This window comes from Myotis lucifugus, unplaced genomic scaffold, assembly GCF_000147115.1.
Source record: "Myotis lucifugus unplaced genomic scaffold, Myoluc2.0 scaffold_221, whole genome shotgun sequence".
NCBI classification, from domain to species: Eukaryota; Metazoa; Chordata; class Mammalia; order Chiroptera; family Vespertilionidae; genus Myotis; species Myotis lucifugus.
Genome location: NW_005871269.1, coordinates 1,662,227 through 1,675,942, shown reverse-complemented (window position 1 = coordinate 1,675,942; position 13,716 = coordinate 1,662,227). Strand labels below are relative to the sequence as shown.

The 13,716-nt window shown below is 40.8% G+C and overlaps 1 pseudogene; it reads right to left on the bottom strand.

Annotated features, from left to right (window-relative positions):
* Window positions 1–334: 334 nt before the first annotated feature.
* The window catches only part of LOC106698725, a 115,021-nt pseudogene continuing 101,639 nt past the window's right edge, over window positions 335–13,716 (bottom strand).

The window sequence follows — 13,716 nt, the reverse complement described above, 5'->3', positions numbered from 1 at the left end:
CCTATCACCAATGTACAGTTTTAGGGGTCAAATACATGCATAATGTTGGACTCAGTTTTCTTTAGAATACTGGGCCTTTCAGTAATGACTTTCTTTGCCAACCACAACTCTTCATTGTCGATCTCTCACCCCAGTGAGACTGCCATAGACATTAGAACACTACTTTTTTTTTTTTACATACAACTGTTAGTTTTTATTTCATAATCATAAACTTAACTCTGCAATCCAGCAAGACTGGGAAGGAGTAAGGAAATTATGGAACCCAATAAACTGGCAAGAGCACAAAGATTATAGAACATTCCAAGCAAATCAGGGTGAAGGAACAGTCCTGTGGTTAAGATAAAACACAAGTCAAATTCATTAGAGTTGCCCACAGTCAGCAATGGTGATCTTCTTGCTGGTCTTGCCATTCCTGGACCCAAAGGGCTCCATGGCTGTCATAATATCCATGACTTCTTTCACATGCTTGCCATCCAACCACTCAGGCTTGGGAGTGCAGATGAAAAACTGGGAACCGTTTGTTTTAGGTCCAGCATTTGCCATGGAAGATGCCAGGACCTGTATGCTTCAGGATGAAGTCCTCATCCTCAAATTTCTCCCTGTCTGGATTTGCTGCCTGTGCCACTGTGGCGTGTGAAGTCACCAGCCTGGCACCTAAATCCCGGAATAATTCTGCGAAAGCAGGAACCTTTATAACCAAATCCCTTCTCCCCAATGCTCAGAGCATGGAAGTTTTCTGCTGTCTTTGGAACTTTGTCTGCAAACAGCTCGAAGGAGACGCGGCCCAAGATCGATGTCAAAGAACATGGTGGGTTCCCCACAGCTGGTCACGGGTGGCTTCAGAGCAGCGGCGCTGCAAAGCAGCCTGGAACACTACTTTCACTGGCTTTCGTGTCAAGAGCTGTGCGAATTAGCAAGTACACAAGAAGAAAATGTAGCGGCAAATATAGAATCACTGCAATGCACTCTTCTTCTCTCTGCATCTTATACTCCTGACTGCTTTGGTTGTTCTTTAATATCTTCACACCCATAGATAAGTTTTGATTGCCTAATTGTAAGTGGCAGAGCTATACACACTTCATATAACACTTCATAAGGTTAGAGAAGCAGGAAACCTGCTATGTCTGTAATATAACACCCCGTGGTATCTGGCATCTTGCGCTTGTTATATACTTCTGAGATGTAGGAAAATATTTTCCCCACCATTCAACAACATTTCTAATGTATTTGGAGTTACCTCTTATACTACCAGAAAAACATGAAAAAGAACTCTTTTCTTTAATTTTTTCCTACCATTTTTATTTAAAACACTAGAGGCCTGGTGCACAAAAATTTGTGCACTTGGGGTGCCCTCTCACAGTCTGGGACCCCTTGGGGGGTGACCACCTGCTGGTTTAGGCCCGCTCCCTGGGGAATTGGGCCTAAGCTGGCAGCCAGACATCACTCTGGCAGCCCGGGAGCCCTCGGGGGATGTCCACTTACCAGCGGGGAACAGGCCTAAGCTGCAGTCGGACATCCTTAGCGCTGCTGAGGAGGCGGAAGAGGCTCCAACCACCACCTGTGTACTGGCAGCCGTCAGCCTGGCTTGTGGCTGAGCAGAGCTCCCCTGTTGGAGCTCACTGACCACCAGAGGGCAGCTCCTGCATTGAGCGAGTGTCTGCCCCCTGGTGGTCAGTGTGTGTCATAGTGACCAGTCATTCCAAGTCTTTCTGCTGTTAGGGTCAGTTTGCATATTACCCTTTTATTATATAGGATAGAGGCCTGGTGCACGGGTGGGGGCCGGCTGGTTTGCCCTGAAGTGTGTCCCGGATCAGGGTGGGGGTCCCACTGGGGTGCCTGACCAGCCTGGGTGAGGGGCTGATGGCTGTTTGCAGGCTGGTCACACCCCCTTCAGGGTGGGGGTCCCCACTGGGGTGCCTGGTCAGCCTGGGTGAGGGGCTGATGGCTGTTTGCAGGCTGGTCAAGCCTCCCCCCCCCCTCAGTGGGGACCCTCACCCCATGGAGGTTTGGCCAGCCTGGGTGAGGGGATGATGGCTGTTTTCAGGCTGGCCACACCCCCTTTAGGGTGGGGATGCCCACTGGGGTGCCTGGCCAGTCTGGGTGAGGGGCTGAGGGCCATTTTCAGGCTGGCCAAGCCCCCTGGCGACGGAAGCTCCCAGCCTCTCTCTCTTTTTTTTTATTCTGGGATTTATTTACCTTCTATAATTGAAACTTTATTGCCTTCAGTGGAGCTCAGAGCTGGCTCCTGCTCATTCCAGCTCTGTGGCCACGGTGAGCTGAAAGCAAGTATTTGGGGTTTATCTATCTTCTATAATTGAAACTTTGTTGCCTTCAGTGGAGCTCAGAGCTGGCCGGGAAGCTTGGCTTCCTCCATCACTGGAGAAACCAAGCCTCCTGCTTGCTTCAGCTCTGTGGCTGCTGGCCGCCATCTTGGTTGGGTTAATTTGCATGTAGTCTCTCTGGTTGGCAGGTGGGCGTGGCTTAAGGTGTAGCAAAGGTATGGTCAATTTGCATGTTTGTCTTTTATTAGATTAGATGTAATAAATATTGTGAGATGCTACTTAAAACTAAAATAGGAACAAATAAGCAAAACACAATTATGATAAATAACAAAGCACTTTTTCTATTTGGAATATGCTTTTTTCTTTCAAAATGAATTACTATTGTTTTTAGTGTCCTTCCTTAATTATAAAGGGTAAGAATTCTTATTGGTTTTCAAAACTAAAATTTTAGCAGAGTTCCTATATGAAAATTTCTGAGACTTTTGCCAATTTAGCTAGCACATTAGATTTGTAATTTATTTTCAGGGTATGTTTTCTTATGAGTTGTTTAAACTTTTGCACAACTTTTGGATCACTTTACCATGTTAATAGCATTCTATTTTGATCCCAAGGTTAGTGCTATAGCTCCAATAAGGAACACAGATTACATTGGGCCTCATTTAAAAGTCAGTGCTTTTTAAAAAAGGGTTTTATTGTTTTTATAAACCATCCTGAAATGAAGATAATAATTCTTTAATTCAGCCTTGTCATTTGCTATAAACACCAGCTGCCATAATTGTAGGTATTCCCACATGGGGGATTTTTACCAACTGTTAAGAAAAAAATATTTTAAAAGGAGCACAAACAATCTGGAAGTATGAAGCAAAAGCATACAATGCTTGTGCAAATACAAAAATTTGAGTTCATCTATAGCTCACAATTTATATTTATTTCTGTCTGATTACTTTGGACTTTTAGTTTCTCTTTTATTATATCAAAATATATTTACATAGAAATGTACACTTGAAATCTGTACAATCTTATTATACAACTAGAGGCCCAGTGCACGATTCCTGCGGGATCGGGCCAAAACCAGCTCTCCGACATCCCCCAAGGGGTCCCAGATTGTGAGAGGGTGCAGGCCAGTCCAAGGGACCCACTGGTGCATGATTGGGGCTAGGGAGGGATACGGGAGGTTGGCCAGCCAGGGAGGGACCGTGGGAGGGCTCCAGGGCATGTCTGGCCCATCTCGCTCAGTCCTGATCAGCTGGACCCCAGCAGCAGACTAATCTGGTTGGAGCGTCTGCCCCCTGATGGTCAGTGCACGTCATAGCGAGCAGTTGAGCAACCTTAGCATATTATTAGCATATTATGCTTTGATTGGTTGAATGGAACATCAGACGACAGGACACTTAACATATTGGGCTTTCATTATATAGGATGTCACCCCAATAAATTTCATAAAAATATATTTAAAATCAGGAACACTAGGATAATACAGAAGTAGTTGATAATTAGAAAAAAAACTATACATTTCCAGAAGAGGAGCAGAGATTATTTTCAAATTTCACTAACTCATGTGAAAGGAATTCTCTATTATGATGTTCCTTACTGATGTGTAAAATAATGACAGTATCACAATATCCATTGTTAATATACATTTTGTATTAGGTTTATACAGAGTAGTAACTTAAGAAATATATCATATCCCCTCTTAACATAGCTGTTAACATACTCATTTCCCCTCCTACAATGTTCTCTCCCCACTGGGATCCTTATTCTATGCATAGTCCGTCATCTACCCAGTTTATCCTTGACTTGCTTTGTGTCACCTGTCCCAACATCTAAACCACCAAATCCTGTTAGTCCACAACATCAGCTAGCTCTGCTTCTCCCTATCCACACTGCTACTCCTTAGTTGATAGTCATCATTATCTCTTCCTGGATAACTGCATCAGCCTGGTCTTTTGCCTTTAGTCTCAACTCCCTCCTCACAGTTCTCCCCTTGCACCCCCAGCCAGCCTTTTAAATGCAAATGCAAAATTCCTTTTCTTCAAACACTTCAGTGATTCCCAATCCCATCTGCAGAACACCCTGAATCCTTAATGTGGCTCATATGTCCTGTTGTGCTCTAACAGCATTATCACTTCAGCCTCATCTCTCACCCTTTCCACTTTAGACGCTATTCGTTTTTAAAATATGTCAAGTTCTCTTTAGTCTCAGAGCCTTTGAAAATGTTCTTTTAGTTTAGAAACCCTTTTTTGCTGAACCCCTTTCACCTTCCCCTTAGGTCCCACTCATCTTTTAGGGGTCACGTTGAACATCACCACCTCTGTGAAGTCTTTCTCAACCACCTCCCTTTTAAGTCTGGATTGGGTTTCCTCATCTGTGCTTTGGCGTCACACTATACTTACATTTCATTGTTGTTTGTTCACTAGTGGGTAACCCTCCCTAGACAGTAAGTTCCATAATGTCAGGGATTGTATCTGACTTGTTCATGGTTTTAGCCTCAGAACCCAATGTAGTTGTCGAGCATATATAGGTACTCAACTTTATTGAATGTCTCGTTAATGTTAAATTTCTTGTAGCTATGTCTATAGTGACTTAATTTTCCCAAACAAAAACTTAAAAATATGATCGTAAAGATATGAGCATCCTCGTGGAGGAAATGGGATAAACTTTTGGAAACTAGAACTGCCTGAGGCACTCTGAGACATATTGAGACCCTACTTTTATTCCCTAAATTAACAAAATTGTGAGGCGCATGGTGTTGAGACTCATACAAAGTTCCATTCTACTCTGACTGGTCACTAGCTATTATGGACTGAAAGCTTGGATCTTCCCAAAATTCATATGTCAACACCCTACCCACAATAGGATGGTATTAGGAGGTGGTGCCTCCAGGAGGTAATTAGGATTGGATGAAATCATGAAGATGATGCCTCATGAATGGGATTAGTGCTCTTATAAGAGTATTGAAAGAATTTGTTCTCTCTCTCTCTGTCTCTCTCTCTTTCTCTCTCTCTCTGCCATCCACCATATGAGGAGACAAGAAGTCAGCAGTCTGCAACATGGAAGAGGGCTCTCACCAGAACCTAACCATGTGGACACCATGATCTTGCACTTCCAGCCTCCAGAACTGTTAGAAATAAATTTCTGTTGTTGGGAATCCACCAGTTTATGGTATTTTGTTATAGTAACCTAAATTAAGACAGAAATTGTACCATTATCAGGAATTGGCTCATGTTTATGGAGGTTGAGATGTCCCACAATCTGCAAACTGGAGACCCAGAAAAGCCATTGGTGTAATTCATTCTGAGTCTGAAGGCTTGAGAACAGGGGGAGCCAATAGTATAAATCTCAGTCCAAAGGGATGAAAAAGTGATGCCCAGCTCAGCAGACAGGCTAGAAGTGGACGAATCCTTCCTTTGTCTGAGTTCTGGTCTATTTAGGCCCTAATGCTTTGGAAGGTGCCCATTCATATTGGGGAGGGCAACCTACTTTACTGAGTCCATTGATTTAAATGCTAAATAATTCCAGAAACACCCTATCAGACACACCCAGGAATAATATTTAACCTGCTACCTGGGCATCCCTTGTGCCAATTAAGTTGACACATTAACCCTCACTAGGGTTATGCTAAGGGAAAAATAGCGTGTCTTATGAGCCCCCAAAATAAATTTTTTAAAGATTAGCCCTAAACTTTTTCAGATTATTTTTGCTCTTGGTCTTTCAAAGAGTGGTAAAACAAAGTTATTGAATATTTGCTGGGGTCCAATCCCAGCGGGTCCAGGGGTCCCCAAAGGTGTGGACGGAGTCGGCGAAGAAGGAATGACACGAAAACAGCCTTCAGTTGATCAGCAGCCTAGTCAGGATCTCTAGCCAGGATCTCCAGCCAAAGTTCTGGTCGGAGTTCTGGTTAGGAACTGATCAGGATCTGATGTTTATTGTCTTGTTACATCCGTATTTATACCAGCCGATTTTAATCCTGTCAATTTCTATTACAAAGGTTAGGGCGTTTCTTATCTCCATTCCAGGGAGTAAAGATTATGTAGCTTAACTACCCGCCTGGCACTTAATTAAGGGGTTGTATCCCCTCCCTAACCTCAGGGAAAAATCCCCACCTGGGGAAACAACCTTTTTGGAGAGGTGATCTTGGTTAAAACACATGGCGCTAAAGAGAGCAAACATATTAAGAACAATATGCTATATATGCCAGGTCCCTTGAAACATATGCTGTGCAGATGTTTCTTTCCTGCAGCGACTGTGTCAAGCAGCAAGGATGGACCGGCTCCCGGCAAATATTTGCCAGATAAAACAACTTTTGGGGAAAACTACACTACTGTTCCATGTTACTAGTACTGATGACATTCCCTTCTTCCTACAACATTTCCATCCTTCACCTAACTGGCTCTCTCTAAACCAGTGGTTCTCAACCTTGGCTGCACATTAGAATCACCTGGGAATCTTTTTAAAATCCTGATCTCTGGGCCTCATCCTCCGGAAATTCTGTTTCTTTGTTATGGGGTGGGGCCACAACATTAGTAACAAAGAAACAATTTCCAGAGGATGAGGCCCAGAAATCAGGATTTTAAAAAGATTCCCAGGTGATTCTAATGTGCAGCCAAGGTTGAGAACTCCTGCAAACTGTCAGTCCTACAACTGGTTCTGACATGAATGTTGGTTGATATTTTCATTTACATTAATGAGCAAGATAAAAATGAAGCAATGAAGATGAATGTCAGGACCTCACTCATTGGTCAATAAATGATGCGAGTGACTTCTTTGCTGAATGTGGTGTCAGTTTTTAAATCCTGAAGAAATATTTCCTTAATTTTTTGTGTTATTGACAATGTAAACCACTACAGACCTAACATACTTCTAAGCTTAGTCAATATTATAAACATCTTTTCCCAATGCATTTTTAAATCTAGACACCTATAAAACAGTAAATCAAGCTCTGGTTCAAAGAATTTTCCCATTTCCACAGTAGAAATAGTCCCATCGTGGCCAATCTCAAGCTACCAACATGAAGTCACTGAACAGAGTTGGGAGAGAGATGTGCAGTATCATAGCATTGTATAGTATTTCTGCTACACAGGTGCAGTAAATGTAAATAGCCTCAAGAACAGGTAATTTTAAAAAAAATATGTTTTTATTGATTTTTTAGAGAGGAAGAGAGAGATAGAAACATCAATGAGAGAGAAACATCAAGCCCAAAACCTGGGCATGTGCCCTGACTAGGAATCGAACCAGGACCTCTTGGTTCCTAAGTTGACACTCAACCACTGAGCCACACAGGCCAGGCATAGATAATTTTTTAAAATACAATAAAATATTTAGAAAGTGATTACCTTTGAATGTAAGTTTATATAATTTATTTATTTAAAAATTTTAAATAATGGCTCTATTTAGAGTAGAAAAGTGGTTGGGGCTGGAGGTTGAAATAGGGAGAAGCTGGTAAAAGGGCACAAACTTTCTTATAAGATGAATATAGTCTGAAGATCCTAATGCCTAATGTGGTGATTATCGTTAGCAACACTGTGTTGTATAATTGAAATTTTCTGAGACTAGAACTTAAATGTTCTCATAAAGAAAGTAAAAGTGAGGGGATGGATATGTCAATTAGTGATAATGGGAATCCTTTCACAATGTATACATACATCAAATCAGCACATCAGACACTTTAAATAACTTACATTTCAGTTTGTAATGTCTCAAATTTATGGATTATAGAACACTTTTTTTCACATGGAACATATGAGCATCCTATGGAATACAATTTGGAAAATGTAGCAGAAGGTAACCAAGCATAGATGCCATCCTCTATACCAGTGGTTCTCAACCTTCCTAATGCCGTGACCCTTTAATACAGTTCCTCATGTTGTGGTGACCCCCAACCATAAAATTATTTTCATTGCTACTTCATAACTGTAATTTTGCTACTGTTATGAATCGTAATGTAAATATCTGATATGCAGGATGTATTTTCATTGTTACAAATTGAACATAATTAAAGCATAGTGATTAATCACAAAAACAATATGTAATTATATATGTGTTTTCTGATGGTCTTAGGGGACCCCTGTGAAAGGGTTGTTAGACCCCCAAAGGGGTCTCGACCCACAGGTTGGCGACCCACAGGTTGAGAACCACTGCTCTATACCATCAAGGGGAGTTCATTCTATTTATCTCCATACACATTTCTCTCCACAGGCCATGGGTAAGTGGCTTTGTAGCATTTTTAATAACAATAATAACAACAACAATGACATCGTTTAACACTTGTTTAGTGTGCCAGGCGCTGTTGCAAAGTGGCTCATTGAATTTTACACATTTTTATTAACTAATGGTATTTGCTGAGTTATTCCCATGGCAGGTGAAACTTTTGAGGCTCTACCTTACTCATGCATTTTTAGATGAGCTTCAATGGGTAGTTGAATTAAGTGGCTACTATTAAGTTTCTCAAATATGGCTCTTTATCTACACCCATTCATTTCACCTGCACCCACTTAACTAGCACGTGGTGTTTTAACTATGACAGGTTAACTGTCTTAAATATAAGCATATGTTAAACTTAGGGTGAAAGTAAATATTCCTGATAATAATGTTCTAAATTTATTTTTACTAGAAATAGTTATAAGGGAGAGGAAGGGATGAGTGATTTCAAGGAGATGATAGATTAAAGAGGGAAAGGAGATGAAAGAAGACAGGAGTGTAGGAACACAAAGTGGTGATTACGATGCTATGTGTTGATTTGGCGGAATAATGAAATTATGGACTCAGAGTTGGAAGGGATCTCAAGGGACAGTCTGGAGGAGTGCCCAGCCCTCAGGCAGCTATGATGATCTCATTTCACAGATGAGGCAAGGAGGTGCAGAAAGCTTACACAAGCCGCCTAAGGCCCATAGAAGTCCCTGTTGTAGCTTCTCTTGCTTTCCCCTTTCCCTTCAACTAGGTTGAAAGCCTTTAGCTCCACACCATACATTTAAAATATAGTTGGGAAGTAAAAAAATATCTTCCCTGGAAAAGAGCCCCAGGAGTCAGCTACGGAGAGTCTTCCATGTGATTCTTTCAGGGAATAACTTTTTACCCTCAAGCTGTAGAAAACCCCTTCTCCCCAATAGTTGAATAGAAATATGGGGAAATAGGAAAAGCCAATCAGACTAGCCCCAAAAGAGTTTTCTGAGTGTGAAGGGCGCATGCCTTGGATGGCTCAGGAAGAATGGGGTACTAATGGGCACCAAGAAAGTTCAACATATCTATGAAATACATCAGTGAGGCTAGCCTCAGATGAAGATTAAAAAATAAAAAATAGAATGCAACCAGTTTCTGAATATTAATTTTGTATCCTGCTACTTTACTGAATTCATTAATCAGTTCTATTAGGTTTTGGTGGAGCCTTTAGGGTTTTCTATGAACAATATCGTGTCATCCGCAAGTAATGACAGTTTTACTTCCTCTTTTCCAATTTGGATGCCTTTAATTTCTTCTTGCCTGATTGCTGCAGCTAGGACTTTCCCTACTATGTTGAATAAGAGTGGTGAAAGTGGTCGTCTCTGTCTTGTTCCTGATCTTTAGGGAAATTTTTGTTTGTTTGTTTGTTTGTTTGTTTGTTTTTCCCCTCACAGAGTATAATGTTAGCTGTGGATTTGTCATATATGGTCTTTATTATGTTGAGGTATATTTCCTCTACTCTCACTTTGCTGAGAGTTTTTGTCATAAGTCGGTGCTGGATTTTGTCAAATGCTTTTTCTGCATCTATTGATATAATCATGTGGTGTGATTTTTATTCTTCATTTTGTTTACATGGAGTATCAAGTTAATTGATTTGTGGAGATTGCACCAACCTTGCATCCCCAGAATAAATCCCACTTGATCACTTGCTAGATTTAGTTTGCTAATGTTTTTTTGTTTGTTTCTTTGTTTGTGGTGTTTTTTTGTTCGTTTGTTTGTTTGTTTTTGCTGCAAAAAGTTTTATGTTTCATTTGGTCCAATGCACGGGAGAGGGCTTCAGGGTGGTTAAAAGAATGGCTAGTAGTTTTGGGGAGAGGCTCAGGGAAAAGCCAGACACCAGGGGGATGCAGAGGGGCCCCTCAAAGGCCTCTGAGCTCCTCAGGCTCATACTTATGCTTGAGGGTGAGCCTTTCCAAGAGATACTCACCCAGCCCAGCCTGGGGGCCGCAGCCTGCAGAGGTGAGTCAGGTGTAGCCCATCTTCCTGATGAGTTTCACCTCCTCCCCCAGGAAGTGGTTCTGCAGGAAGTCACAGAGCTGAGGTCTGCGCAGGGAGAACCAGGGCCTGCAGCTCCCAAAGGGCCTGGGTCAGGCTCCTCTCCGAGGCCAGGGCGGCTTCCATGGACCTGAGTTTTGCCCCCTCATCTGGGGAGGCTTCCCCACGTCCTGGAGAGAATGCGGCCACCGCGCTGGTTTAGCAACTTTAAGACGCTCAGCACCCTCGGCTTCTTCTCTGCCAACTCGCAGAAGAAGCGGCCCGCGCCCTCGAGAGCCAGTCGTCTAGGTCAAAACAGAAGCCCAGAGAGAGGTAGGTGTGGGGGCCTGCAGATGCGGGTTGGCCAGGTGGTTGGCTGCAGCCTCCGCGTTGGTGGAATAATTCTGACGAATTTGGGAGCTCAGGGCTGTTTGGCAATAAGGAGTGAAGGTAGGAAACAACCCGGTGTGTTGGCTGGTCTGGAAGGTGGTTCTGAGGGTGGTGACTGGGTAGGACACAGGAGAGTGGCCTGAGGCTGGAAGAAGGGGCGTCCCTGAGTCTGTTCCATCCAAACACTGTTGAAGCAAGAGACAGATCCGGGGCCCACCCAGGGCACTGCCTGGTTTGCTAATGTTTTGTTGAGGATTTTTGCATCCATGTTCATCAGTAATGTTGGCCTACAATTTTCTTTCTTTGCAGTGTCTTTATCTGGTTTTGGAATTAGGATGATGCTGGCCTAGTAAAATGAGCTTGAGAGTTTTCCTTCCTCTTGAATTTTCTGGAATAGTTTGAGAAGGACAGGTGTTGTTATTTGAATGTTTGGTAAAATTCACCTGTGAAGCCAAGACCTTTGTTTGCTGGGAGTTATTTGTTTGCTTGTTTGTTTGTTTTTATTACTGCTTTGATTTCATTGGTTGCAATCAGTCTGTTCAGATTTTCTGATACAATTTGATTCAGTTTTGGAAGGCTGTGTGTTTATAGGAATTTATCCATTTCTTGCAGGTTGTCCAATTTGTTGGCATTTAGTTGTTCGTAATATTTTCTTACAATCCTTTGTATTTCTGTGATGTCTGTTGTGATTTCTCTCCATTCATTTCTGATTTTCTTTATTTGGGTCTTCTTTCTTATTTTGTTGATGAGTCTGGTTAAGGGTTTATCAATCTTTTTTATCCTTTCAAAGAAGCAGTTCTTTTATCTTTTGTATTTTTAGTCTCTATGTCATTTCCACTCTAATCTTTATTTTCTTCCTTCTACCCACTTTGTGCTTTGTTTGTTCTTTTTCTAGTCCCTTTAAGTATAAAATTTGATTGTTTACTTGAGATTTTTCGTGCTTCTTGCGGTTGGCCAGTATTGCTCTGAATATCCCTCTTTGGACTGTTTTCCCTGTGTTCTATAGATTTGGGGTTGTTGCGTGTTCATTTTCATTTGTCTCAAGGTGAGTTTTGATTTCTTCCTTGATCTTATTTGTAACCTATTCGTTGTTTAGTAACATGTTATTTAGATTCTATGTGATTTTCCACTTATGTTCTTGTAACTGATTTCCAACTTTATACCACTGTGATCATAGAAGAGAGAAGATGTTTGATAGGATTTCAATCTTTTAAATTTAATGTGACTCTAACAGCAGCTGTGTAAAACTTCCATCAGTAAGATAAATAAACAATATTAAGGTAACATTTTTTAAATAAAATTATAATTTATAAGCTCTCCAGTATACCAAAACGGCCACATCCAATAGCAGTACATCAATACCAAGGTCATCATGGGCAGTGTAGTTCCTGGCAAGAGCTTTAACTTTATCTCTTTTTCCCCACTCATGGACCCATATCAGCATGTAGCTGAATAAAAGTAATGTCACTCCAGTTTATTAAACATATGTAAATTATTATTGTTAGTAATATAATCTACATAAAGCTGAGCCTCCCTGTGGCTCTTTCTCTTCATGGAATCACATTCAGAGAAACATTAGTCTGACATTCAAAATAACTGAGAAGCAATTTAATTCTTCACTTCACTTCCCTTGAAAATGTCAAAAAAAACTATATCCATATTTTATCCTTAAAATAAATCCTTTTCCTCATCTCTATTATGTTCAATTTTTCCCAAACATTCTCAGATGCCCCTATCTTTCCTCTACTGTTGCTCCCAAAATTCACAAACCCAGTCTGATTAACTTTTTATTTCTCTGTCCTTTACCTTCTAGCTTAGCTCTTTATTTTGTAGATTAATTTTGCGTCTCTTGCTTCTATTAAATTTTAAGTTTCTCCTTTATCTGTATTTTGTGCAACAAAGGGACAGTGGTTCCAAAAGCTGATTCTGGGAACAAGAATTTTTTTTTTTTTTTTTTTTAGAATTGGGGGCAGGGAGGAAGAGAGAGAGCAATTTTACAAATCTTATAGCTTAATATTTTTGTCACAGTAACAAATTATTTGCTATGTACCTCATAAATGATCTTAACTCATTGTTTGAGAACTTTGATATATTCTTCTGCCATGTATATTTTTTACTACAGTAAAACTTTGATATAGTGGACTAATTCAGGTGAGGTGGTGTCTGTTAAAGCCGAAATTCTGTTACATAATAAAGTAGGTTTTCTGAATGCATATGTTAAACAATTTACTAGTTAGTTAGTTTACTTGTTTTTATTTATGTAGACACGTTTGTGTAATTAAAATTAAGTATGTATAAAAGTTTAATTTCACAGAAACGTTTTCTATGTGTATTGCTGTAATTTTAAATTTATGCTGAATAGGTATAGTCAATGCCTGCATTCACCAGTCACTATGAGTTAACAAATGCACACGGCTGGGGCATGGCTTAACGCATGTGCAAACATCAGCCAGCACACATTAAAACAGCTGCAGAAAGTAAGGCCACGCAACAGCAGCACCAATTACCGCGCACAATGCAGTGTGATCACATGCTGGTCATTCTCGGAACATTGTTTGAGTGGTAACTCTTGTATTTAAATATGTAGACTGTAGTTGTAGTTATGTAATATTTATTTATGTTGGCAAAATTACCACAGTGTTTTTTCCAACATATGGCCTGTTTGCTAAAATTTGTGTAAAAATAACAGTGAATTAATAACAAAAAAATAACCTGTTAATTTAATTATAAGAAAATCGTGGTTAAAAGCATTTTATGTCACATGACATACAGCCCGGAAATTTTGTCCGTTAAATCCGAAGTCCATTAAATCGAGGTCTGCAAAATTGAGGGTTTACTGTGTTGTAAGGTAGTG